The 26,022-nt window shown below is 38.5% G+C and overlaps 1 protein-coding gene across 8 annotated transcripts in view; it reads right to left on the bottom strand.

The window, feature by feature from the left end:
- The window catches only part of DUSP16 (dual specificity phosphatase 16), a 77,311-nt gene that overhangs the window by 47,111 nt on the left and 4,178 nt on the right, over positions 1-26,022 (bottom strand). For 4 of the 8 annotated variants that reach the window (XM_059402631.1, XM_059402630.1, XM_059402629.1 and 1 more), the window contains exon 2: positions 23,197-23,325. The exons of 3 other annotated variants lie outside the window; for them this stretch is intronic. The gene's annotated coding sequence lies outside the window, so the exon portion shown is untranslated. Of the gene's footprint in view, positions 1-23,196; positions 23,326-24,084; positions 24,202-26,022 lie in introns of all 8 variants that reach the window. One more of the 8 variants, XM_059402627.1, reaches the window with a different exon arrangement.

The following is a 26,022-nucleotide window of genomic DNA, read 5'->3' on the forward strand; positions in this document are numbered from 1 at the left end:
AATTCTCAGAGAATTTATGGATGGGATATAATCGGGTAAGAAGTTCACTTTTATTAAACTACAACCCAGCCTTAAATTTTTTTTTTCCTCCCATAAAACTAAAGAACTAGAAAACAAGATACACTAAACAGACTTTCGGCAGAACCTTAAACATAGATTTTCAATAAGAGAAAACTGACCAAATCAAAGGGGAAAAAAGCAGGCTATCATGTCTGGAAACAAGCAAGAAATCTTTGACTTTGACTGTCTACACTGATTAAAGCAACTTTGCCTCATATGCTGTGGGTAAACCCTAACAAAAATTCTGAAGTCTGGCATTTGGTAAAACACATTCAATAAAAACCAACCAAACAAACAAACAAATAAAAAAAAACCCAAAAAACAAAAAACAAACCACCCTCACCAAAGCCGAGTAGACTACATGAGCTTAATGTATTTTCAGTTGCCTATTAATGTCTTGACCGTTAATAACAGTGTGGAGATTCCTCAAGAAACTAAAAATAGAACTTCCCTATGACCCTGCAATTGCACTCCTGGGTATTTACCCCAAAGATACACATGTCGTGAAAAGAAGGGCCATCTGTACCCCAATGTTTATAGCAGCAATGGCCACGGTCGCCAAACTATGGAAAGAACCAAGATGCCCTTCAATGGACGAATGGATAAGGAAGATGTGGTCCGTATACACTATGGAGTATTATGCCTCCATCAGAAAGGATGAATACCCAACTTTTGTAGCAACATGGACAGGACTGGAAGAGATTATGCTGAGTGAAATAAGTCAAGCAGAGAGAGTCAATTATCATATGGTTTCACTTATTTGTGGAGCATAACAAATAGCATGGAGGACAAGGGGTGTTAGAGAGGAGAAGGGAGTTGGGGTAAATTGGAAGAGGAGGTGAACCATGAGAGACTATGGACTCTGAAAAACAATCTGAGGGTTTTGAAGTGGTGGGAGGTTGGGGCACCAGGTGGTGAGTATTATAGAGGGCACGGATTGCATGGAGCACTGGGTGTGGTGAAAAAATAATGAATACTGTTTCTCTGAAAATAAGTAAATTAATTAAAAAAAATAATAAATCACACATTTAGGACTTTAAACCTGGACTTTCAGTAGGGCAACTAGGGTAGGGCTCTTAACACAAGAGGTTTCTTCTTTACACAAAGAATTTACAGGTAGCTTTCTTTTTAAAATTAATATATTTCTTGACACTCTTAAAAATGTATTTCAATTTATAGTTTCCAAAATAAACCCACTTGATGCATCACAAATGAAACCCAGGACGACTCTCATTCCTCTCCCTGGAAAAGCACAGATTCTTTTAACCAAGTATATACAGCAGCCTGGTCACTATTCTGAGCTCCTAATCAGACACGCACAAGACTCGAACACATTCCAGGCGTGGCCTTCAAGCCTGGACCACACCTGCTTCCAAGGCCCTGAGGCTAAAAATAACTCTGGGGCCTCCCACTTGGGCCAGCAGCCAGGCCTGGGGGTAGCTGCAGGCCCCTTGCTCAGCTCCACTACCAGCAAAAGCAGGGGCTGCATAACTCTACAACCACAAAAACCTCCATGACAGGCTTCTTTCCCTCTGTGCCAATCACCTCCATCCAAGGCCTGCTCATTTTCTTTGCCCCTTCACACCAAAAACAAATCTGGGAATTTAGAAACAAGTAAGGTTTTATGATGTATTGTTTTTAAAAACAACAACCACAACCGTGGACCAGACTCAGGAGAGGATACAGGAGACCTTGTTCCTAATTTCAGCTCCTCTAAAAAGACACTAACAGGGCACAGGAAGAGTCATGTGACATGTGGTTTCTCCACCTGCAAAGGAAGGACTCCTGTCATCACGTAACACCGAAGAACCACTTCGCTAAGGATGTGATGATACCATGGTCAATGGGCCTCAGTGAGGTGCCCCCAAGGGACAGCGCCCCAGGACTGGCTAGATCATTAAGCCATCGTGGTAAGGAGTTACAGCTTATGTCCCACAACACAAATCCAAACAGGTACCTCCTGGGCAAGGGGTAGGGCAACTGTTCCAGATCATTTCTTCTGTGATGAGGGATTTCCAAGGTTTGCTCCAAGACAATGACTTCCACTTCTCAGCCAGCCCCAAGGCACAAAGGAGCCCCTTCAGGTAAAATAAAAAGGGAGGAAGACCAGGGGCAGAGGAAGATGGGGCAGCAGCACTGTTCCCTTGGGGCTTCTAGGCTGTGCTCATTTAAGTCACTGCCTCTGTCCTCACACTTCCCCTTCCGGGCCTGGGGAGCTAATGATGACAGGAAGCCGCACCACAGGGCAAAGCAGGTGGCAAGGCCAGGACCTGGGTGAAGAATTGCAGTGCCACAGGACAGCCAGGAGGCTGAGCAGCCGCGATAAGAATCACAATCCTCCCTGTCTTCATCCTAGAGTTCCTTTTCCCACTCTGCCTTTTTCTCTACCTTTTCCCTGTAATTTGGCTCCATCCCATCCTCTAACTGTAGACCCCCCCCATTTGTTTTCAGAGGCTCTGCTGTTCCCCTCTCTCCCCCTCTCCCCTTCATTTCATCTCTCCTTTCATGATGATAACCAAGATTCTTCTCCGGCTAAGCCCTTATCATGAATCTGCTCTCTGTTTTGAGGGGAGAAGTGCCAGGACCTCAATAAGGGCTGCTATTATAAGGGGCATGGCCACTGCTCCAGACCGCTCCACAGACTCAGGTGCGCAATCAACCCTGAATATCTTGTATCTGTCACCGTAAAATAAACAGTTTTATTTCAGAGGCGAGAGAGAAGCGTTCTCCAGTTGAGTATTTCACACATGGCTATACTTAGATGACTAACCTAGGATCCTCCGCTCTCATCAGCTCTCAAGTGCCCACCTGCTGATCTAGAAGCCACAGGTAAAACCCTCTCTAAACCTCAGGGGAGGACACAAATTCTCAATTTTTCCACACCAGACTGCTCAGAAAATCAACAAGATCTGAACTGTCATCTAGTGCTCAGACTTTTACAGGAGCAGGTAAGCTCTGCACATGTGGACAACGCGGCCCTCGCCCCAAATCGGACTGCCGCCTGCGCCCGCAGCGTCCCCATGCTGCCGTTCTCTCTGTACCGCTGGCCTCAGGGGCCACTAGTTCTCTTCTCGGCTGAGCCCAAGCCCATCCCAAGGACCTTCAAAGAGAAGAAAAGGTAGAGTGGAAAACTAAGTATCTACAGGTCCCTATTCAGCTCCCAGTTCTATTAGCTCATATTTTAAAAATGATTTCCCAAACAATTTGAATAGCAAAATAAATAGTAATAGATAATAATCCACAGAGTTAAATAAATACCCATGAGTCAAAAAAAAAGATTTCCTGAAAACAATTGCTGAAGAATGAAAGAGGATGGTGTTCCTAATGGCTCTCTGGGTCTTTTTTTTTTCTTAAGGTTTTTCTGTTGCCTTTTGGGTGGTACTACATTCTGGTTTGACGTCAGCCAGGTTCAGGCATGCCATGTACAACAGGTAAGCAGGGGACACTCTCTTATTGAAGCCTCAATTTCCTGCTCTGAAAAATACCTGTGTCTGTATTGGTTTAAGTTGAATTAACCTAGGTTTCTAAAACAATATGGAGTACCGTGGAGGAAAGAAAACAGAATGGATAATACTTAGCTGAAAAATGACATCTGCGCAAATATAAAAGGACAACGTGCTAGCAGGTGTATGGCAAGTCAAAGAAGAAGGATTTTGAAAACAGGAAAACAGGAACATGAACTACCAGAGAGAAGAAGGAAGAAAATTCTAAATGAAGAATACGCATGAGCAAAAGTAGAGGGACAGGGGTGCCTGGGTGGCTCAGTGGGTTAAGCCTCTGCCTTCAGCTCAGGTCATGATCTCAGGGTCCTGGGATTGAGCCCTGCATCTCTGTTCAGTAGGGAGCCTGCTTTCCCCACTCTTTCTCTGCCTGCCTCTCTGTCTACTTGTGGTCTTTCTCTCTCTCTCTCTCTCTGTCAAATAAATGAATAAAATCTTAAAAAAAAAAAAAAAAAAAAAAGTAGAGGCATATACTGTGCAGATTTCCCCGGCTAGAGCACAGATGGTAACAGCAAGTAACAGAACTAGTTGGTAAAGCAAAGGGGCCAGTTGGTATGGGTTCCTGAAACTCTAAAGCCACCTAAGCCACTGTGAGCTTTATGAACAGAACATGAGAACATTGCTGGAAGAATTCCACCGGTAATTTTCTATGATTGAAATAAGGAGAAAAGGAAAGCAAGGAGACTGACTAGTTACAACCTACACAGTTTTCATTGTCTAAGGTCAGGCTTTGCTAGAGTGGGGACTATAAAATCTGACAGGAAAGGAAAGAGCCAAGGAACTGGTGATGGTCTGAATCCAAGACAGTACACCTGGCACAAGATATACTCTTATTAAATAACTGACTTCCTGCCTGAAGCTGCCCATGAAAATGGGTGTTTAGGCTACATTACCAAGTTTTTCTACAATATAAACATCCAGAAATCTCTCAATACCCTGTTCTGTCCCTGTTTCCAATGAACCAATATCAACCAAAAGGAGCAGTATGTACACGTTCAAGTTTTACTAGTTAGATCACTGTTCATAAAACAGAAGATTAGTCCTGTTAAAAGGCCAAAATAAGCAAAGCAGAATGCAAACAGAGGTAATGCTGAATGTTGCCATTATGGGTGACTTCCTCCTACATATTTTTCAGTAATTTCTAACATTTCATTTTATACACACACAAACACACACACATATATGCACATATAAAAGATGTATTATCTCGGGGCGCCTGGGTGGCTCAGTGAGTTAAGCCTCTGCCTTCAGCTCAGGTCATGGTCTCAGTGTCCTGGGATCGAGCCCCACATCCGGCTTTCTGCTCAGCAGGGAGCCTGCTTCCTCCTTTCTTTCTGCCTGCCTCTCTGCCTATTCATGATCTCTCTCTGTGTGTCAAATAAATAAATAAAATCTTTAAAAAAAAAAAAAAAGATGTATTATCTTTGCAACAAAAAAATCTAAGGCATATATATTTTTTAATCACTGGTAACTCATGTCATGCTCATGTTGTTCAAAGGAAGAAAGTAATTATTTTGTATGAATCATTAATCAAAGTTTTTTTTGTAATTTTATTTATTTGACAGAAAGAGAGAGGGAACACAAGCAGGGGGAGTGGGAGAGGGTTGAAGGCAGACGCTTAACGACTTGAGCCACCCAGGCATTGCCAAAGTAAGTTTTAACACAGAATCATGGGATTCATCCAACAGTGACTTAACAGTGTGGAAAAAAAATTAGAAATTTTTTAAAATTTAGAGGATTGGATGCCCCTTCGGCTCAAGTCATGATCCCAGGGTCTTGGGATCAACTCCCAAATCGGGTTCCCTGCTCAGCAGGGAGCCTGCTTCTCCCCGTCCCACTCCCCTTGCTTGTGTTCCCTCTCTCGCTGTGTCTCTGTCAAGTTAATAAATAAAATAGTTAAATTTAAAAAATGAATTACAGGGCGCCTGGGTGGCTCAGTGGGTTAAGCCACTGCCTTCGGCTCAGGTCATGATCTCAGGGTCCTGGGATCGAGTCCCACATTGGGCTCTCTGCTCAGCAGGGGCCTGCTTCCCTTCCTCTCTCTCTGCCTGCCTCTCTGCCTACTTGTGATCTCTCTCTGTCAAATAAATAAATAAAATTCTTAAAAAAAAATGAATTACATATCACGATGACAGTCCTGCTTCAAGGTGTGAAACATTCATTTGTATTCCATACAAAGCAATATAAATATATACAATTTAGTACAGGGCAATGTCCCTTTTCCAAAAATGACCTGCAGTATCAAAGACCATATAATCAAAATTAAAAATGAAAGCACAATCATTACAAATAAAATAAGTTTGCCGCAAGTGAAGTTTAGTATAAAGCAGACCACAGTATTGTCCATTAAGAACTCAGACTAAAATACCAAAATACCTAGTTTCACTATCATACAGAAGGTAGTCCATGGCACAGACCCCAACAATAATGCTTACAAGGATCCAGTGTTTTCTCTCTCTGCACAGATTCTCAACTAGGTACAAAAGAAACCTACCACCATTTGCTATCAATATAGTTAAGCATCACAGAACACTAACAATCAGACTAAAAGCCCCTCTAAGCAAAATACAAAAGTTCAGTTTTTTTCTCTTGCAAATAGTGTTTGTCCTTCTGAATTCTGGGGTTGTGGAACACAGCTAAAATTTAAAACTCAAGGAAGAAAAATAGTTTAGTGGAATAGATGTGTTCATTTATTGACCACCTACTACATTTAATTTCCTATAGAGCAACTTCTCAGTTTCATCGAACTCCAAGGATCATTTAAGGAATTTGATTTAAAATATGATAGAATGATCACCCAGGCTCCGTCCCTGGAGACAGATACTCAAGGTCTCAAGTGGAGACTGTGACATTTAATAAATGTCCCAGAAGATTCTTCAGATCAGGCAAGTTTGAAAAACACGGCCCTAACAATACAGATGGTTCTCCTAATGTTCACACTCAATCAGTTGTCAAGACCTACTGATTCTCCGTCTCTCTCTCAACTGGAGGACAAAAGGTACGAAAGCTGTGTTTGAACTGAAAATGGCAATGGGAATTGCCAATAATGGGAGGAACAGGATATCATCCTGAGAGAATTTAAGTCTCAATGCTGCAGCGGGCATTCCATTCACTCCCAGTGCATGCCTTCTGATGGGTCAATAATATCCCTTTTATAAAATGTTAAGTACTTGCCCAAAGTCACACAATTCGTTATGTTGGAACAGAAACCAGAGCTCCTACAGAGTAGTGTTTTCCACAACCCTATAGGGTTTTGGAACATTTTGCAAATTTTAATAGGCTCCTGAAAGGCAAAGAAAGCAACAGATTTCAAAATATGAGGAAAAAAACACACCCTTTTAAACACCTGGGATGTGTGGCTGTGAGGAGAGATGGCCTCACCACTATTTGCAGAGAAATACCAGATGACGGGCACCTGTGACTCTTGATCTCAAGGTTGTGGGTCTGAACCACCCGCTGGGTTTAGAGATTATTTAAAAATGAAATATTTTGAAAAAAAGAAGAAATAGCCATGTAAGAAGTAGCAAACAAAATGATGAGACAACAAGCCCCATAGAACATTCATGAAGAATAAGGAACTCTGAAAGCAGAAGCTTGTTTGCTTCACTGGATGACCATAAAAACACAGTGATTATGCAGAAGAATTGTATTTTATAAATTGTAACACTTGCTAAAAAGAAAATAACTCAATACAGGATTAGTGGAGGAGCATTCTGGCTAACAGTAGTTCTGAACCTTGGCTGCACATTAAAATCACCTGGGGAACTCTTAAATAGCCTCAGGTATCTCAGACCAATAAGTCAGAATCTCTGGGAAGTGGGACCCAAGCATCAGTATTTTTTACACAAGTAGATAGAGGTAGATTCTTTACTGCCTCCCAAGGAAGGGTCTCAAAAGACAGGTCATTTGGAAGGCAGAGTTTAAGGAGAAAAGAAATTGGGTGACACACATTATACTGAAATCCATCTCACATCTTGAAGTGTGTATGTTCTAATAACTGCTCAAAGTCTGGGATTCTGAACATATCAGGTCACAGATCAAGTTCTCAATGTCATAGCTTCTATAATTTCAAAAATAATGACAGACCACAACTCACTTATGACACCCAACAGAAGTCCACAAGGATATGTTGGGGCAAAGAACCCTGTTCTGGCTTAATAAAACAGTTTATGGTCGAAGCAATCTAGTTTCCAATCTTTCTTCACTGTTTTTCAGATGTATCAAGAAAAGATTTTTCAAGGGCGCCTGGGTGGCTCAGTGGGTTAAGCCGCTGCCTTCGGCTCAGGTCATGATCTCACGGTCCTGGGATCGAGTCCCGCATCGGGCTCTCTGCTCAGCAGGGAGCCTGCTTCCTCCTCTCTCTCTCTCTCTCTCTGCCTGCCTCTCTGCCTACTTGTGATCTCTCTGTCAAATAAATAAATAAAATCTTTAAAAAAAAAAAAATAAATAAATAAAAGATTTTTCAAGGTTGAAAGGAGACAAGACAGAGTTCAGTGTTCACCTGTGAATGAATACGAGTTAAATCAATATCTCCACCCAGGAATTTCCCATCACTAAGGGCAAATCACAGGGCATACAATCTTTTGTAATCCCTCCCTCTGATCCAATCCTGTAAAACTTCATTTGATAAGCTGATGATGGAAACCAAGATTTGGGCCGCCAGCCAAACATCCCTATTACATCAAATAAAGGACATCCCCACCCTCCTCAGGGGTGTGCCAGCAGTTACTTTAAAAAAAAAAAAAAAAAAAAAAAGGAAAGGAAAAAGAAATGGTAGCATTCAACCAGATTCAAAAGTTTTTATTCAAATATCCCTTATTAACACACAACAGAAGAAACACCATACTTCAAAGTGCTCATTCGACTCACTCCCTCGAGCACTGGGTCTAACTTGTGGCTCATTCACTTATATAACAGTTCTGAACATCTGGTTTATGCAAGCCTTTTTGTCCAGGCATCTTTGAATGACACAATACCATAGAAAAATAGTTGGCACACCAGATACCTATCAAGTTCTGTATACCTATCAAGTTCTCCCACCAAGAGTGGGAGAAGAGAAAGGTTTTCTAGTGGTGATGTCTGAAAGTCAATAAGGAGATGATAAATCTCACCAACCTCTATTTACTCTGGGTGCTCTCCTACCCCAACTCCCCAGGGTGCTCTATAATCTCTCTGTATTCACAAATCACTTCCGGCCAAGAGAAATTTGGAGGGAGTGAGGACATGACTAGCCAGCACACTCTTACAAACTCTGGAGGCAACTTCTTTTCATCTGGACCCCGAGGCTGGCTGCTTCCAGGAGGCGGGCAGTTTGCAGCACTGACTTAGCAGAGGGAAAGGGTAGGGGAGAGGGCAGACAGATCCTCTTCCTTCAGGTCCCAGGTACACGCAGCCCCCTGCCCCAACACAAATACAAACACGAAGAGAAGCGTGAAAGGAAAGGACTGCTTTACAACTCTGACAGTTTTCTGACAAGATTACACTGACATTTCTGCCCATCAGCATCTCCTACAAAGCACAAGCAGGAAAAGTAAAAGTGGAAGTCTTAGTAAAATTAGTCCCTCTTACTGGAAGGTCCAATAAGGGAGGCAAAGCTCTAAGTGTTCAACAGCTAGATAACCTGGAATAGTTGTAGACAGAAGTTAGCTGCCTCAACGTCATGATCCTCAAAATTTTTAGTCAATAGACCACTTCAGAACGACAAAACTAACACGTCTTCCCAACAACTGTGTTTGATTACTCATGACCCATTACAAACCCTGACAGGAAACAATGACCAAGAAAGTTCTGCTGACTGCTATAACATACAAAGCCTAGATCAGAATTTAGATAAGACAGTATTGAAAACAGGCACAAAAACCTGTACAAGAATGTTCCCAACAGCATTTATACGACAAACGGCTATGCAAAACATGGTATATATCCACACGACGGAGCACTATTCAGCCATAAAAAGGAATGAATATTAATACCTGCTATGACATAGACAAGTTTTGAAAACACTACCCTAAGAAAGAAGCCAGACATAAAAGGCTACATATTACATGAATCCGTATACATTAAACGATTAAACGCCCAGAATAGGCAAATTTAGAGAGACAGAAAGATCAGTGGTTGCCAGAGGCTGCCTGGGCTGGTGGGGGTTACAGGGGAATGACAGCTAATGTGTCCAGCGTTTGGGGGAATGAAGAGGTTCTGGAGTTAGATAGTTGTGATGCTTGCATCGTTCCATGAGTATATTAAAAAACACTGATCTTTTACTTTAAAAAATGAATTTTATAGTTGTGAATTAGATCTCAATTTTTTTTTAAGGGTAAATGTATGGTATGTGAATGGATATCCCAATAAAGTTGTTATTTAAAAAAAAGACAAAGAAAGGCCAAGGAATTATACCAAATAAAAGAAAATTTAAAAGATACATGACAAGTAAATACAGGAATATCTGATCTTCAACTGGATCCTGTACTAGGAAGGAAAAAATGCTGTGAAGAATCTTGCTGAATCAACTGAAAAGACTAGAATACAAATGATAGAAAGAACAGGGTATTACATCAACATTAGGTTTACTGGAGTTGACAGCTCTGCTGGTTCTTTGGAGACCCACTGAAGTGGTTGGGGATAAACGGCCATGATGTGTCAACTTATTCTCAAGTGGAAAAAAATATATCATGTATATACATCAAAAGAGAGAAGGTGATAAAGCAAAGGGAACAAACTGTTAATAGTAAACATTGATTTTTTTCTTCTCTGCATGTTTAAGATTATTTCCAAAAAAGTTTAAAAATACATGCTTTAAGATACAAGAATTCTACTTCCAATAATTTGTCCCATGTAATATTTGCCCAAGTATATTCTATGTGCAATACTGTTCACTGAAAAACATGTTTCTAACTGTAAAAAGTCTGAAACAGAAATAATCTCAATGCCAGTGAATAAATGGGCTAAATATATTATTATGTCAATGTAGTAATATTCCTTATGACTGTTTTCTAAAAAGAAAGATGTCTGTATGGATGGATATAGAATGGTTTCCACAAATACATTAATTTTTTTTTAATTGAAGTATAGTTAACATACAAGGTTATATTATGTTCAAGTGCACAATAGGATTTGACAATTCTGTGTATTACTCAGTACTTACCATAAGAAGTGTAGTCACCATCTTTCACCATACATTATTAAGATATTATTGATTCTATTCCCTATGCTGTACTTTTCATCCTTGTGACTTATTTCAAAAACGTATTTTGTTTAACAAAAACCAACAAAACAACAGGGACGTTGGAAGAACGGGGTTCTCCCCTAATAACAAAAGCAATTAAAGCCTTAGCAGCTCAGGCATGTGTTGATTTCGTTAGGAAAGAATTTAAAACTGTTCTCTGTATGTATTAAGAAGTTATTTATTTATCTGTAGATAGGAATAATTTTCTCTCCTCCAACACTGATCATATAAAGTTTCCTAGTGAAAAAATAATGCAATCTTGATGCCATTCTCTCCTAGTTACCTCAAAATCTCTCTTAATAGCTGAAAAGATACCTCATCAAGCAAGGTATACACATGCTTATGTATACTTAAGCAAAGAAGGTATAAAAACGCTTATTCAAATAAGCATATGAAAAGACGCTCAATGCCATATCAGGAAAATGCAAATTAAAACAAAAATGAGATACCTCTACACACCTCTTAGAACGGCCAAAATATGGAACACTGACAGCACCAAATGCTGGCAAGGATGTGGAGCAACAGAACTCCCATTCACTGCTGCTAGGAATGCAAAATGGTACAGCCACTTTGGAAGACAGTTTCGCAGTTTCTTCTAAAATTGAACATACTCTTCGATCCAGCAATCACATTCCTTGGTATTTTCCAAAAATAGAGAATATGTCCACACAAAAACCTGCCCATGGATGTTTATAGCAGCTTTATTCAGCTTGAAAGCAACCAAGAAGTCTTCAGTAGTAGGTGAATGGATAAACCAACTCTGGTACATACATAAAATGGAATACTAGTGGTAAAAAGAAGTTATCATGCTACGGAAAGCCACGGGGAAAACTTAGATGCGTATCCCTAGGCAAAAGAAGGCAATGTGAGGTCTATGCACTGTATGATCCCAGGTCTATGGCATTCCGGAGAAGGCTAAACTGTGAGGGCAGTAAAAAGGCTGCAGGCGCTTGTGGGGAGGGAGAGCAGGATGAATCAGTGGCACACAGATGATTTCTAGGGCAATGAAACTGTTCTGTAGGATACTGTAACGGTAAGTAAATGTCACTTATACATTTGTGAAAACCCACAGGATGTACAGCACAAGAAGTGAATCCTAGTGTCAACTGTGGGCTTTAGTAAACTATAATAATAAAAAAGAAAAAATCTCTTAATAAACTTTTTAAAAATCAAATACAACATGTATACTAAAAAGCAAACAAATATGAATGTACAACCAAAGAACTCTTTTTGGGTTTTGTTTTTTTTTAAGATTTTATTTATTTATTTGAAAGAGAGAGAGAGATCACAAGTAGCAGAGAGAGGCAGAGAGAGAGGAAGGGAAGCAGGCTCCCTGACTAGCAGAGAGCCTAATGTGGGGCTCGATCCCAGGACCCTGGGATCATGCCCTGAGCCAAAGGCAGAAGCTTTAACCCAATGAGCCACCCAGGTGCCCCAAAAGAACTCTTAACAAAGTTAGCGTATTCATGTTAACTAGCTCCCTGATCAAGGAATAGAAGAATACAGAAGTTGGCCTCATCTACTGTCCCATCAAATAATCTCCTTCCCTATAAAGATCACTGCTATCCCTCCTTCTTACACCACAGATTCGTTTTGCCTCTTTTTGCCTGTCTAAACTCTTCTTCTCAACACTGTATTTGAGTCCATATCATAAATAGCAATAGTTTTTCCTGGTCACTGCTATACAGTATACCTATCCATTCTACCGACACCTAGGCTGTTTCCAGTTTGGAGCTGTTACAAATGGTACTATTAACATTCTTGTAGGTGACTTCTGGTGAGCAGAAGGACACATTTCTGCTGGGTATGCACCTAAGAGTGGATTTACTGGATCGGAGGTATGATGAATAGGAACAGCTTTACTATAATACTACCAAATTTCCAAAGTAGTTATACCAATTAACAATTCTACCACCAGTGTTCGAGAATACTAGTTGCTCTAAATCTTTGTTCATACTTGATATTTTCAAGTTTTTGTTGTTGTTGTTTGCTTTTAAATTTTAGTTATCCAGGTCAGCGTCTAGCGGTAATTCGCCGTGGTTTTATTCAGCATTCTTTGATGACTAATACATTGACCGTCTCTGAGAACTTTCACATTTATATCTACAATTGATCTGAAATCTATTTTTATGTATGATATGAAGTAGGTGTCAAAACTGTATTTTTCTGATATGGACAGGCTATGCAATTGACCCAGGATCATTTACTCAAAAGATTTTTCTTTCCACACTGCTGTTTAATGCCACCTTAATTATAAATTAAGTGTGTGTGTGTGTATGTGTGTGTATGCACACATAAATATACATACTTACATATATTTACTGCATACACACACATATACTTTTATGGGTCTGTTCTGGTCTCTATCCACTGACCTGTTAATTCCACAATTCCACACTGCACATCCAATAGCGTAAATCCTATAATTTTGTTTCTCTTTGATATTATTACCTTGACTATTCTTGCTGTTTGTGTTTCCATATAAATTTTAGAACTAGTTTATGTAATGATTTTAGACATCTTTCACTGGATTTATTTAGTTCCAAGTATTTGAATTTTTTGATGATACTATAAATGTCATCTTTTTAGAACTTCATCTTCTAGTAATTACCATTATACAGAAATACATATTTTGTATATAGATGTGGTATCCAGGAGTATTACTGAACTTACCTTTAACAAAGTATTATTTTTAACTTACATGAATTAAAATTTATATTTTCTGGTGTACAGTTCTAGGAGTCTTGACCAAAGGTAACCATTCCTACAACCATGATACAGAACAGTTCCATCACTCCCCAAAAATTCCCTCATGCCACTCCTTTGTAATCAATTCCTTCCCCAACCCTCAAAGCCTGGCAATCACTTGTTCTCCATACCTACAGTTTTGCCCTTCTAGAATAGGACTCTACTTGAATCACAGAGTGTATAACTTTTTGAGAATGGTTTCTTTTTTCCTGTGGTTTGGCATACATCGATAGTTTGTAGGGATGTACCATACTTCATATATTCATTCACCAGTTGTAGGAAATTTGGGTTCTTTCTAGTTATTGGTGATTACACATAAAGCTGCATAAGCATTTGAATACAAGTCTATGCAAAGACATAAGTTTGCGTTTTTAAGTAAATACCTAAGAGTAAGGCTGGTGAGTCATATGAGAAGTGTACACTTCTCTTTATAAGACACTGCCAAACTATTTTCCAAAGCAATGGTACCATTTTGCACTCCCACCAGCAACACATGAAAATTCTGTTTGCTCTCCATCCTCATCAGAACTTGGTATCATATTTAGGAAATACCCATTTTTGTTTGTAAAGAGCTTTGTATCATGAACAGATATTAGGTTTTCACAAACATTTCACCTGAATACACTGAGATAGTCATATGATTTTTCTATTTTTACAGGTAATGTGGTGAATTATATTGATTTTTAATACTATCAAAATACTTATGTATATATTTCCTATTTAATTAGAGGAAGCTTGCTTATTATCATACAAATCACGATCGAATTTTAAGTTACTCTGATAAAAAGGTACATGGACAATGAAGTCTAATGCTATTCTAAAAGCTACTACCTAGCTAAAATTGTTGGATCACTTCAGTCACATTTCCTTGCAAATCTTTCTCGAAGAAATACAAAACAGATAAGAGAAATGGTGACCAAATCAGTCTTAGAGCAGTATGTACCACTCTAATGTTTAAAATGTGGATTCTGGGGGCACCTTGGTGGCTCAGTGGGTTAAGCCTCTGCTTTCAGCTCAGGTCATGATCTCAAGGTCCTGGAATCGAGCCTCACATTGGGCTCTCGGGCTCTCTGCTGGGCAGGAATCCTGCTTCTCCCTCTCTCTCTGCCCACCTCTCTGCCAACTTGTGAACTCTCTGTCAAATGAATAAATAAAATCTTAAAAAAAAAATGTGGATTCTGAAGCATCTAAAAGGGAAGAGAACTTCTATTACAAATGATAAATTATAGTATAAAAATGTTATTTTTCCCATGCAACATAAATAAATGGATAAATAATGAAAACATCTCATAGCTGTATATATATTATAAATTTATGAAATGTTATCATTTGGAGCGGAAATCTTATATCCTTTTGGTAACGATGACATTAACAAATTCTGGCCTACTAATTACCAACCTTAAGTTAGTTTTATCTTTTCATTTTACCTGTTCTCTGGGGGTTGTGTTTTTTTACAACCTAATGATCAACCATAATCAGAGAGCTGGGTAATGAGAAGCCCCACAGGGCCTAAATATTCTTTTGCAATGAAACTGTCACAATGTTATCGAATATACTTTCAATTCTTGAGTTCTGTCAGTCTAGGTTAAGAATGACCTAGGGTGGCTCTGCACATTTGGGTAGCTTTCCATACTGTCCACACTGTCGCTCTCTAAGTTACCTTAGTCTTCTGCATTACCTCCCCTGTTCACAAACTCAGCTCTATTCAGTATCTTGGCAAAAGAAGAGATGGGTAATGTTCCATCAAGACCTGAAAACAGGGGCACCTGGGTGGCTCAGTGGGTTAAAGCCTCTGCCTTCGGCTCAGGTCATGATCCCAGGGTCCTAGGATCAAGCCCGCATCAGTCTCCCTGGTCTGTGGGGAGCCTGCTCTCCCCCGCCCCCTCTGTCTGCTCTCTGCCTTCTTGTGATCTCTGTCAAAAAAATAAATAAAATCTTAAAAAAAAAAAAAAAAAAAACCTGACAACATACCAGAAAGCAACGCAGATGCCATGGATAGCCAAGCATAAAGGTAATGCCGGACTGGAGGTCTTGAGTTCTATTGCAAGCATTACAAACTCCTCCTTCTTTCTGGGTCACCATGCACACTCCTCACCCATTTGTATTTGGCTTACTGGATTTTCCTTCTTGCTCTTACTACCTCGTAGAGTGCTATTAGCCTTAGAGCATTCTAAAGTCCCAGCACCATATGGTGATAACATGTAACTCCATATAACTAAGATGAGCTCACAGAAGACTGGTCACCTGCCAACTAGTATCCACAAGATGCAAAAAATTGAAAATATCAAGCACTGAAATCTACAAGTAATTCTAAGCATATTATAGCACAGCCCACAGTATCCTTCAACCTCAACCACCATAATCCTATTACTTCTTTTAACTACTACCATACTACCATTATGAAGTCACAAAGAATAAACAAATCAGTTGGGTAATTCTCTAAAGCTGGCATTTAACCCAAAAAAAGCTGGTTTTACAGAAATAAAAATTCACTGAACTTGGACTGGGTGTTCTGTTTGCTCTGTGAATTTAAAACAACAAATACGCTGTCCAATGAACTTTGGCTTCTATTTCCTCATGTGAGTAGGTTTTTAAAAAACAACAATTGCCATATATCTCCAGGGCAAAGTACAACATACCCACTGAAGGACTGTGTAGAATAGTAGTTAAAGAACTAATCTTTAGGCTCAGGGTTTGAGGGTCACACCACCAGTATAAAGAGCAAAAGGAGTAAAGTTTGTAAAAGTTAATAAACTAAAGATCTGACAAAGCTTTTGTGGAGTGCTTCTTACTAATCATCAACAAAGACTTCTCACTCTAGGGGTATTACTGAGGATGGAAAGAAATGTTAGCTGCTTGAGGTCAGGTGGTAAAAGGCAATACTCTCAAAACTAAGAATTTTAACACCTCAGTTATCATCTTGTCTATCCCCATGGTTTCATAGGTAATGAGGAAGAAGAGCTGGAGAATGAGTCTGAGGCCGCAGATTCTCTTTGGAATACAAAGCCCTCAACTAAGCAAGCTGTACTGGTAACAGCTAGAGATGGGAGAGGCTACTCCGCAGTTCCTATGCTCCACTCTTTCCATTTTTATATCCCTGTGTGACCACACCTGATCTGAGAAGTTCTAAGTTGCCAATCCATATTTTAAAAACAAAATGGCATTTTATTTAAAAAAAAAATCAAATAACACAATTAAAAACGGGGGAAGGACTTAAACATTTCTCCAGAGAGCATATACAAATGGCCAACAAGTACATAAAAGATGCTCAGAACCTTATGCACTCTTGGTGGGATTATAAAATGATGCAACCATTACGCAAAACAGCACAGCAGCTCTTCAAAAAAAAAAAAACAGAACTACTAAATGATACAACAATCAACTTGTGGATATATATCTAATGGAACTGAAAGCAGGGTCTCTAAGAGAGAATTGTACGCCCACATGTTCATAGCAGCATTATTTATAATGACTAAAAGCAACTCAAATGTCCATCAACAGATGAATAAATAAAGCGTGGCTATACTTAAAATGATAATACAATATTAAGCAGCTTTCAAAAGGAAGGAAATCTTGTCATAGGCCACAACAGGGATGAAACCTGAAGACATTATGCTAAGCAAAATAAGTCACAAAAAGACAAACACTATAGGATTCCTCTTACATGAAGTATCTAAAATAATCAAAATCATAGAAACAGACTATAGAATGGTTACCAGGGGCTGGGGCCAGGGAGAAATGGGGATTCGCTGGTTAATGAGCAAAGAGTTTCAGATCTGCAAGATGAAAAAAATTCTAAAGATAGGTTTTACAACAAAGAGAACATACTTAACACTACTAGTTAAATTGGCATTTTATGTTGTTTTGACCACAATAGGAAAAAAGAAAAAAAAAAAGAATAGATCTCTCACTTTTTCTTGCTGTGTCCCTCTCTACCTTTCACATTCTAAGGAAGCCAAGAAGTGTCCCAGGACACAGTCTTTCTCTCCCCAGATCCACTGTGTCTGCGATCACAGAAGGGAAGGAGAAATGGCCAGGAGAGGACCTCAAGCGGACTGGCCTCCACTTCTGTGACTTTATCCCCCAGCCTAGGAAAGTGGAGACTGGTATGTTGGACCCCCAGTTGAAGAATGCCCAGGGAGAAGAATAAGGAGTCTTTTATGGTGATTTGTTTAAATTACAAAGAGTGGAAAATAAAGAGATGGTGCCAAATGCAAACTCCTTGTTGACTAAGTACATGCTATATTGCCTTGCATTCCTTCTAATACCTCACTCTTACAAATCACTCAGTAAATACTCGTTCACACTGATAACAATGACATATTGATGACTACTGGCAAAAAGAATGGATCTTCTTTCCAAAAAAAAAGCCTACCAGACTCAGAAGCCAAAGTGCTTATTTTGAATGAATGAATGAATGAAGGGTCACTTCCATAGTAAAAAATCTCCAATGATTTCACAATTTTTACTAAAAACTTGTATAAAACTACTTTTTCCTGGCAAGTGAATACCACACTGGCTAACATTTGTACTTGGAAATTCCCCCACCATCCCAAAAAATACTGTATGTCTTTAAACTAACACCATTCATTACATTCTATAATGAGACAGCCAATGACAGCATCTAAGATCCTTCAACGCAGGTCATTCATCTGCCAGGGAAAAAAACACTTGAGTTTGTCTTTCAGTTGGACTGTAGACAAGAGAAGAAGGGGTTTTCCGCTGTACATGATTTTTATTGTTGGTTATAAAATCAAACTTCCTGAATATTTACATTAACAAGGCTCTTAGTCACTCACATAAGGAAAAATGAAAACAATTGCTTTAATTACATACTTAAGAGGGATTCGGGAAGGGAAAAAGTTTCTGATATTTGGATATTATATGGTAATGAAATCAGATGCCCTAAGCTACCCTTAAGCTGTTTAAAGCAACTATTAAATGTGTATACATACATGCATTTTGTTCTTAAAAATACACCCCAAGCGTAGGTGCCTTTGGTCCCTTAAATGCCACAGTTAACAATGTTAATCTCCAGGGTCTCCCAATACTGATAAACCACAAATAAAATGCAGTGGGATCGTTCTGTAAGATTTTTGTTGGATAGAAGATGAAAACTTTTTAGGTTAACATTTTAACAGCCTCTTTTATAAGCGGTGTAATTGCTCTGCAATTTGCTAGAGTTGGGAATAGGATTTTCAACTCACTGTATGTCCAAATTCATATAATCTTGACAGAGTTTTATATGAGGAAGCAGACCACTGCTCTCGCTGAAACACAAGTAGAATCCCATTTAAAGGCACTTGAAACCTCAAAGGTTCTATCTCATTCAAGTAGAATTTAGTTGCCACAATGCATGAAGGGAACCACTTTTCTTTAGTTGTCCTTTAATTTTATCCAAGACAAATATGTGGTGCAATAATATTAACAAACAAGAACAAACGCCCAACGAGCAAAAGGGGATGTTCTACCAGGTTTCTAACCATAGCATTTACAATTAAGCCTCCTGGTAGGATAACTTGCATTTTCTTGGGACACTGCACGAGAGTGTTCTGAATATAGACTACACAAAGTGGAAATTTGGGGCAGAATATAAGTAACTGCCCAAAAATCAAAACCTCATTTTAGCTTTAACCCTAGACTATCAAGATCTTTATTAAAGATACTACTCAGCTAACAATGTGACTAGGAAACATTTTCCTATCTTCTCTTTAATCTTATCCACTTTTTTGTTAAATATTCTTACAGTACATGTAATTAAGAGGTGACACGATTGTATTTCTCCTGAATAGGTAATAGAGACCAATTTAATTATTGTACAGTACCTCAACTATATATCTATTAAAATGTCATCAACAGGAAAATCATAAAGGAAAAAAACACGATTTAGAATCATATTTGTGGGGCGCCTGGGTGGCTCAGGGGTTAAAGCTTCTGCCTTTGGCTCAGGTCATGATCCCAGGGTCCTGGGATCGAGCCCCACATCAAGCCCCACATCGGGCTTTCTGGTCAGTGGGTCTCTGCCTGCCTCTCTGCCTACTTGTGATCTCTGTCTATCAAATAAATAAATAAAATCTTTAAAAAAAATTTTTTTTAAATCATATTTGTTCTTCATCACTGACTTTGATCCTCCCTCCCATCTCAAATCCTTTTTGTGACCAGTACCGCATATACAAACTGATAAACGATATCTATTGGAACTAAATTCTTTTGTCTCATGTTAGTAAAAACTAAAGTATTACAATTTCACTCTTGAATCTGCAGTCCCAAAGCTGGCCCACTCAATATTTTCATATACTGATGCTCCCAGCCAAACCTGAGGGACTTATCGGCACTACACCAAACTCATGGCATTGCTATCTTCTCCTACTACAATGGACTACAATAGGTTATAAAAATAAAATTTAAATGTTGGTAAGACACTAAGAGTCAGACTACCCAGTGCAGTGATTTAAATAGTTACTTTAACCACATTCTGATGGAAATCTTTCAAATATACGGTCATCTCCATGACTCCTGCTGCACCCAGCTCTGAACTTCCCCGGGCCCCATTCTCCCTGCACCCAGCACACAGGAGAACTCACTTCACCCCCCAGTCCTCTCTGCCCTCCAGGGCTTATCTCTCCACTCTGTCCACAGCCCAGTCCTGCCTGCCGCTGTTCCCATGATCACCACTCACTCTCGTTTCATAATTTCTTCTTTCTAACCTTATTTGTCTTCTGTCCTTCCTCAGTTTCCTTAGGGGGGAAAAAAGGCCAATGGGCTCCCTGGTTGGAAGGAACAAACAAGTGCCGTGAGCACCCATTCTCCTCTCAATTATAAAAATATCTCTTCTATCGCCATTCAAGAGGAAAATGAGCAAGTACTTCTAATTTTAAGCACAGATCTAAATGAGTATGAACAGATATGTATGTATGTGCATACATGTGGGCTTTTTGCTTTTCTAGTTTAAAAAAAGAAAAACAGGGAGAACAAATGCTCATTTTTTTGTTCAGTTGCAGAGTGCTTTTTACCAGCTCCTGCCTTCTGTATATCCTTTATCCAACCACTTTCTGATATTATATGACCTTCCACCCATTATGGTCTCTGGGTCACATGGTTCATTGCACACACTAGGATATTTCCTTCTTCCCGATAAATTAGTCAGTTAAGATGGGAACATTACTTAATTTATATAGATGTCTATGTCAGATTTCTCTAAACATATGTTAGGACATGGTGCTAGTCTATATCAGCATTACAGAAGTATGACCCAGGGACGGCGGGTAGGAAGTCCCTGAGAGCCCTTCAGGGGATCCACACTGGCAAAACTATGTTTAGTACTATGAAGATGTTATCTGCCTTTATTGCTCTCATTCTCTCACGAATGTACAAGAGCAAATCTAGAGGATACATGGTGTGTGATAATGTATCATGCTGACAATTAGCAAAACTAGTTTATTTTAGAAAAAGAACTAGTGTTTTTTAGAATTTTCTAAGGCAGTCAGTTTAAGGCATAAATATATACATTTTCAGAAATAAGTTGTGTTCTCAGTACTTCCAAGTTCCTAGCAAAAGCAATCTTTGCTAATATCTGCTATAATCTCCACAACTTCATTATCATCCAATGAATTCACTTAGTATTTAAAGGAAAAGAAATCAAATGTTTTAAACACTGAGAAGATGAGCTCTTTAAAAGCAAAAGACTTTACATATTAGAAATAAGCCACTGAGGCATTATCCAGGGTAAATAACCACACTGCACTGGTTGGAACAGTGCACACAACAGCTGAGAAACTGATGAAGCTTGGTATGGTTAACACTGCTGAATGTCTGCTGGATGGAAAGTCTGTAAAAGAAATCACAGCAGTGCCACTTAGAAGTGATGCAGTAGCTCATCAAATTGTTATGAGTACTTACATGAGTTAGAAGTTAGTATCTTGCCTTAAGGACTGTATTTTGGCTTTATAAGTAGAAAAATCCATAGACACGGGTAGACTTACTGTTTTGTTTTCACTATTCCAGTATCCATGCCAACTAATCAAAGTAGGTCTTCTTTTATGTGAATGGTTGCAACAAATAAGAATGCTATTGAATTACTCAAAGTGTTAAGTAACTTTTTTGAGTGTCATGATTTATCCTGAAAGAACTATGTTGATATCTGCTCTGATGGTACAAAAGCAAAGATGAGCAAAAGTGCTGATGCTTTAGCGTGAATCAAGGCAGAAGTATGAAACTATACTTGTAATAAGCATATTCTTCACTGCATCAGTCATTAAAAAAAAAAAAGCCAGTTTCACTTCACAATGTCCTCGATAAAACATTAAGAGTTATTAATTTTATTTCACCTCTCTCTTGAGAACTTGGTCTTTTTCATATTCTGTGTGAGGAAATGGGAGGTACACAAAAAACACTCGTGCTGCATATTTAATAGCAGTCTTAAGGAAAATAACGTATACAATTATTGGAGTTAAAAGCCAAACTGTATACTTTTTTCATAAAATACCATTTTTGCTTAAAAGAATGACTGGCAGACAACACTTATTCAGACTGAGGTATTTGGCAGGCATTTTTTCTAAAATGAATAAAGTGAGCCTGACATTTCAAGGAAAAAACTGACAATATCTGTTGCCGATGATAAAATCTGAGCTTTCAAGAAAAGATTAGAATTTTGGAAAACTTGAACTCAACAGCAAAATCTTGACCACTTCCCAATTCTCAAAAGCATTTTGAGGAGAACAGTCACATTAATGAATGTGATTTGTTAAATATTGTGTAATCAAATGTGTCAACATTTGAAAGATCTGTATAACTCAGTAAACCATTATTTTTCAAATAACCAACATACGATGTTACAAAATTACACACAGGTCAAAGATCCATTCAAAGTTCAAGATGGACCAATAGGATTTTAATGTTACAGAATATTAAAAAAAAATCACTGGTATGGTTTCAGATTCAACACTGCAACTAACTTTTAAGGATGAGTTTTGATGTGACAAAGGATACTCAATTATGAACGCCATTAAAATAGTCTACCCTTTTTCTACTGTGTATCTGTGTACAGAGAGCTATCCCCATATAATTCAAATCAAACTATCACAACAGATTGGAATACAAAAGCAGTTATGAAAATCCAACTGTTTTCTATTAAGCAACACAGTAAAGAAAGTGGCAAAATGCAAATGTCATACTTATCACTCTATTTTTTGCTTTGGGCTATCTTTTTCATGAAACTGTGTTAACTATATTAACCTTTAATGAGTTTTGTTTTGTTTTTTTTTTAAGATTTTATTTATTTGTCAGAGAAAGAGAGAGAGAGCACACAAAAACAGGCAGAGTCGCAAAGAGAAGCAGGGTCCCTGCCGAGCAAGGAGCCTGATGTGGGACACAATCCCAGGACCCTGGGATCGTGACCCCAGCCAAAGGCCGCGGTTTAACCGACTGAGCCACCCACGCATCCCAAGTTTGCTATTTTTAAATGAATAAACATTTTAAATACTTCTCAGTGTTCATTTCTAATATGTTGAATGTTGATACAGTCCACATAAACAAAAGATCTTTGGGGTCCTTGATAATTTTTTAGGAGTACAAGGTATCCTGACACCAAAATGTTTCAAAACCAGTGATTTATAATAACACAAAAAAAGAGCACTTATAAGAATGTATATATAATAAAATAAGCACCTGAAAATGAATCAGAAGATCTTGGCTCCAGGTCTAGCACCACTTCTTACTTGCTTTGGGATCTGGATAAATTACTTAGTCTAAGTTCTCAGTTTCCTCATCTGTAAAATGGATAACTCATATCTTGTTCTGAGGATAAAAGAAAAAATATGTCAAAGCAATTTATACACTACAAGTATATTATTATTACACGTCTCAAAGTTGAGTTTTAAATACATCTAATGACCAAATTTCTCCTTATTTTTAAAAATCCATTACTGAAAGCAGAACTTATAGAAAATGTGAAGGGGAGATTTTTGATTAGTCAATTAGCTCAAATGTCCAACCACAAAAGTTTATTGTATTAAATGTCTTCCTCTACAGTTATAATTGACAATGTATATTTCAAATATGAGTATTTCCAAATATAGATAAAAATACAGACAATAATAACATACCCCAATGTACCCATCACCTAGCTCCAACAATTATCAAAAATTTGCCAATAATGGGGCACCTGGGTGGTTCAGTTGGTTAAGCAGCTGCCTTCAGCTCAAGTCATGATCACAGGGGTCCTGGGACGGAGCCCCACATCAGGCTCCCTGCTCAGCAGAGAGCCTGTTTTTCCCTCTCCCTCTGCCTGCCGCTCTGTCTACATGTGCTATTTCTCTGTCAGATAAATAAATAAAATCTTTTTTAAAAAATTTGCTGATATTGTTTTATTTGCTTCCCATTTGTGTGTATGTTTGTGCCTATCCTGAAATACATATATTAGAGTACATTTCATTTTGCCTATAAATACTTCCATATGTTTCTTTAGCAGATGAGAATTTTGTAACATAATCACAATACCATTAACATAAATAAAAACTTAATGGTTATAATTCTTATATATCATCCAATACATACTTCATGTTTCCTGAGTGTCTCCAGAAAAAAAGTCTTGATAGTTTTTAGTTGGTTCGTATCATCAAAAAAATCATTTACCAGTTCATTTTCAAGTGAACACAAGATTTTAAGCTAAAGCTAGGAAGGAAAAGGAAATAATATCATGCTTTATATACCATGTCCAATCTACAAAACAAAGTCAACAACTATGTTCCTGAGGAATGTGCTTCTCTCCCAACCAAACAACAAACAAAAATAACCAAAGAAACCCACTATAAAATAGGCCAGACTAGCAACACTTCAGTGTTCTGAGAGGTGACCAGAAGACACAGCTCAGTTACTCAGGAAGAAAGAGCTGATAGGAGACGATCACCCACCACTTTGGAAAAGATGAGGTCAGGTCTGCCACAGCACCAGGACAAGCTGAAGCTGGGGTCAGGGTCCAGGTTCTCGGTGAGCAACACTGCTCAAACAAGTCAGGTGGCCAAGACTATAAGGCAACCCCTTGCAGGTTTCAACTCAAAGCTCAAAAAACAATGCTCTAAGCTAGAGATGTAATGGAACACATGGTCAAAAGTGACAGTTTTGAGAATTTATTCAATTTGTTCAGCAAACATTTATCAAAAGACGACTCTACTAGGCACCACCCACGATATGAGTGGTATATTTATACAATGCAAACAATAAGCAGCATATAGCTCTCTACACATGTCTTTCCCCATTGATTTTAAGGGGAAGAATGGAAATTATTTAATATTAATGACCTTGTCATTTACCATTACAATTTATAGTGCATCTTTTCTCTGTCACCTGTAGTCTGACCCACCCCTCATGCAGTCACTAAAACAAATCTGAGTTCTATTGTCCTTCTCACACACACCAGACCCCTAGCGTCTATATCTACAAATTCTTCTCTGAATATTTAGTTTAGAAGGAGATCAAGATAATGCTAAAGAATTTCCCACCTCCTCTGAAAACTGTTTTCTTTTCCATATGATTATCCCAAGTATGTCAGAATGAATCATAGAAGCATATGTAATATACAAGTAATATAAATCCTTTTTAGAATCCTTTACCTCAATTTCACGTATAGATCTTTTCATTTAAAACGTATTTCTTACCAGAATGTTTGAGAAGTACTTCATAAATGTGTCTAAAAACATTTAATAGTCACTAAGAAAATTTGGTTGACACGATGAAGAACATCTTCTCAACAGTAACAAAACCTAGTGGTCAGATAGCTACAGTGAGTCCAGACTTCCCCATTTCGGAACCGATATTTTGCTTCAAATTTCTACTATTTGTAGAAAAACAGTATAGGGGTGTCTGGGTGGCTCAGTTAGTTAAGTGTCTGCCTTGGGCTCAGATCATGACCCCAAGGGAATCAGCCCCAGATCCGGATCTCTGCTTAGTGGGGAGTCTGCTTCTCCCTCTCCCTCTCTGCTCTAATAAATAAATAAATATTTGTATCATTTACATTCATTAGACTATTATACACAAAATAAAGTAAGTGGGACCCTAACTAGCTCTCTATAATTTCCTTGACCCTACCCATTATCTTCATTAGACATCTCATTTGTCATCAGATTTTCCATGTAGGTTACTTGTTTACTATCCCTCCGTCTTCTCTCACTAGAATGTAAGGCCCATAAGGACAAAAACTTTATTTTCCACTGTATGCCCCGTTCCTAGAACAGTGCCTAGATACAGTAAAGGCTCCAAATAAATTTGCTGAATGAAGAGATGATAAATGACCTTCCCCCACTTCCTTTCCTCCATACACATTAACCATCCTTTATGGTCAAGGTCAAATTCTGTTATCTCTATGAAGATTAACTCACCATTACCTCCCCCAATGCTCCAATCTTTATCTCCCTTATTTATACCATGAATTTGGCCATTACCAGCTGTCCAATAATTTTTATTTTTACAAATGTACATACTTTGCTTAAAATTCTT

This window comes from Mustela nigripes, chromosome 6 (genome assembly GCF_022355385.1).
Source record: "Mustela nigripes isolate SB6536 chromosome 6, MUSNIG.SB6536, whole genome shotgun sequence".
Classification (NCBI taxonomy): Eukaryota; Metazoa; Chordata; class Mammalia; order Carnivora; family Mustelidae; genus Mustela; species Mustela nigripes.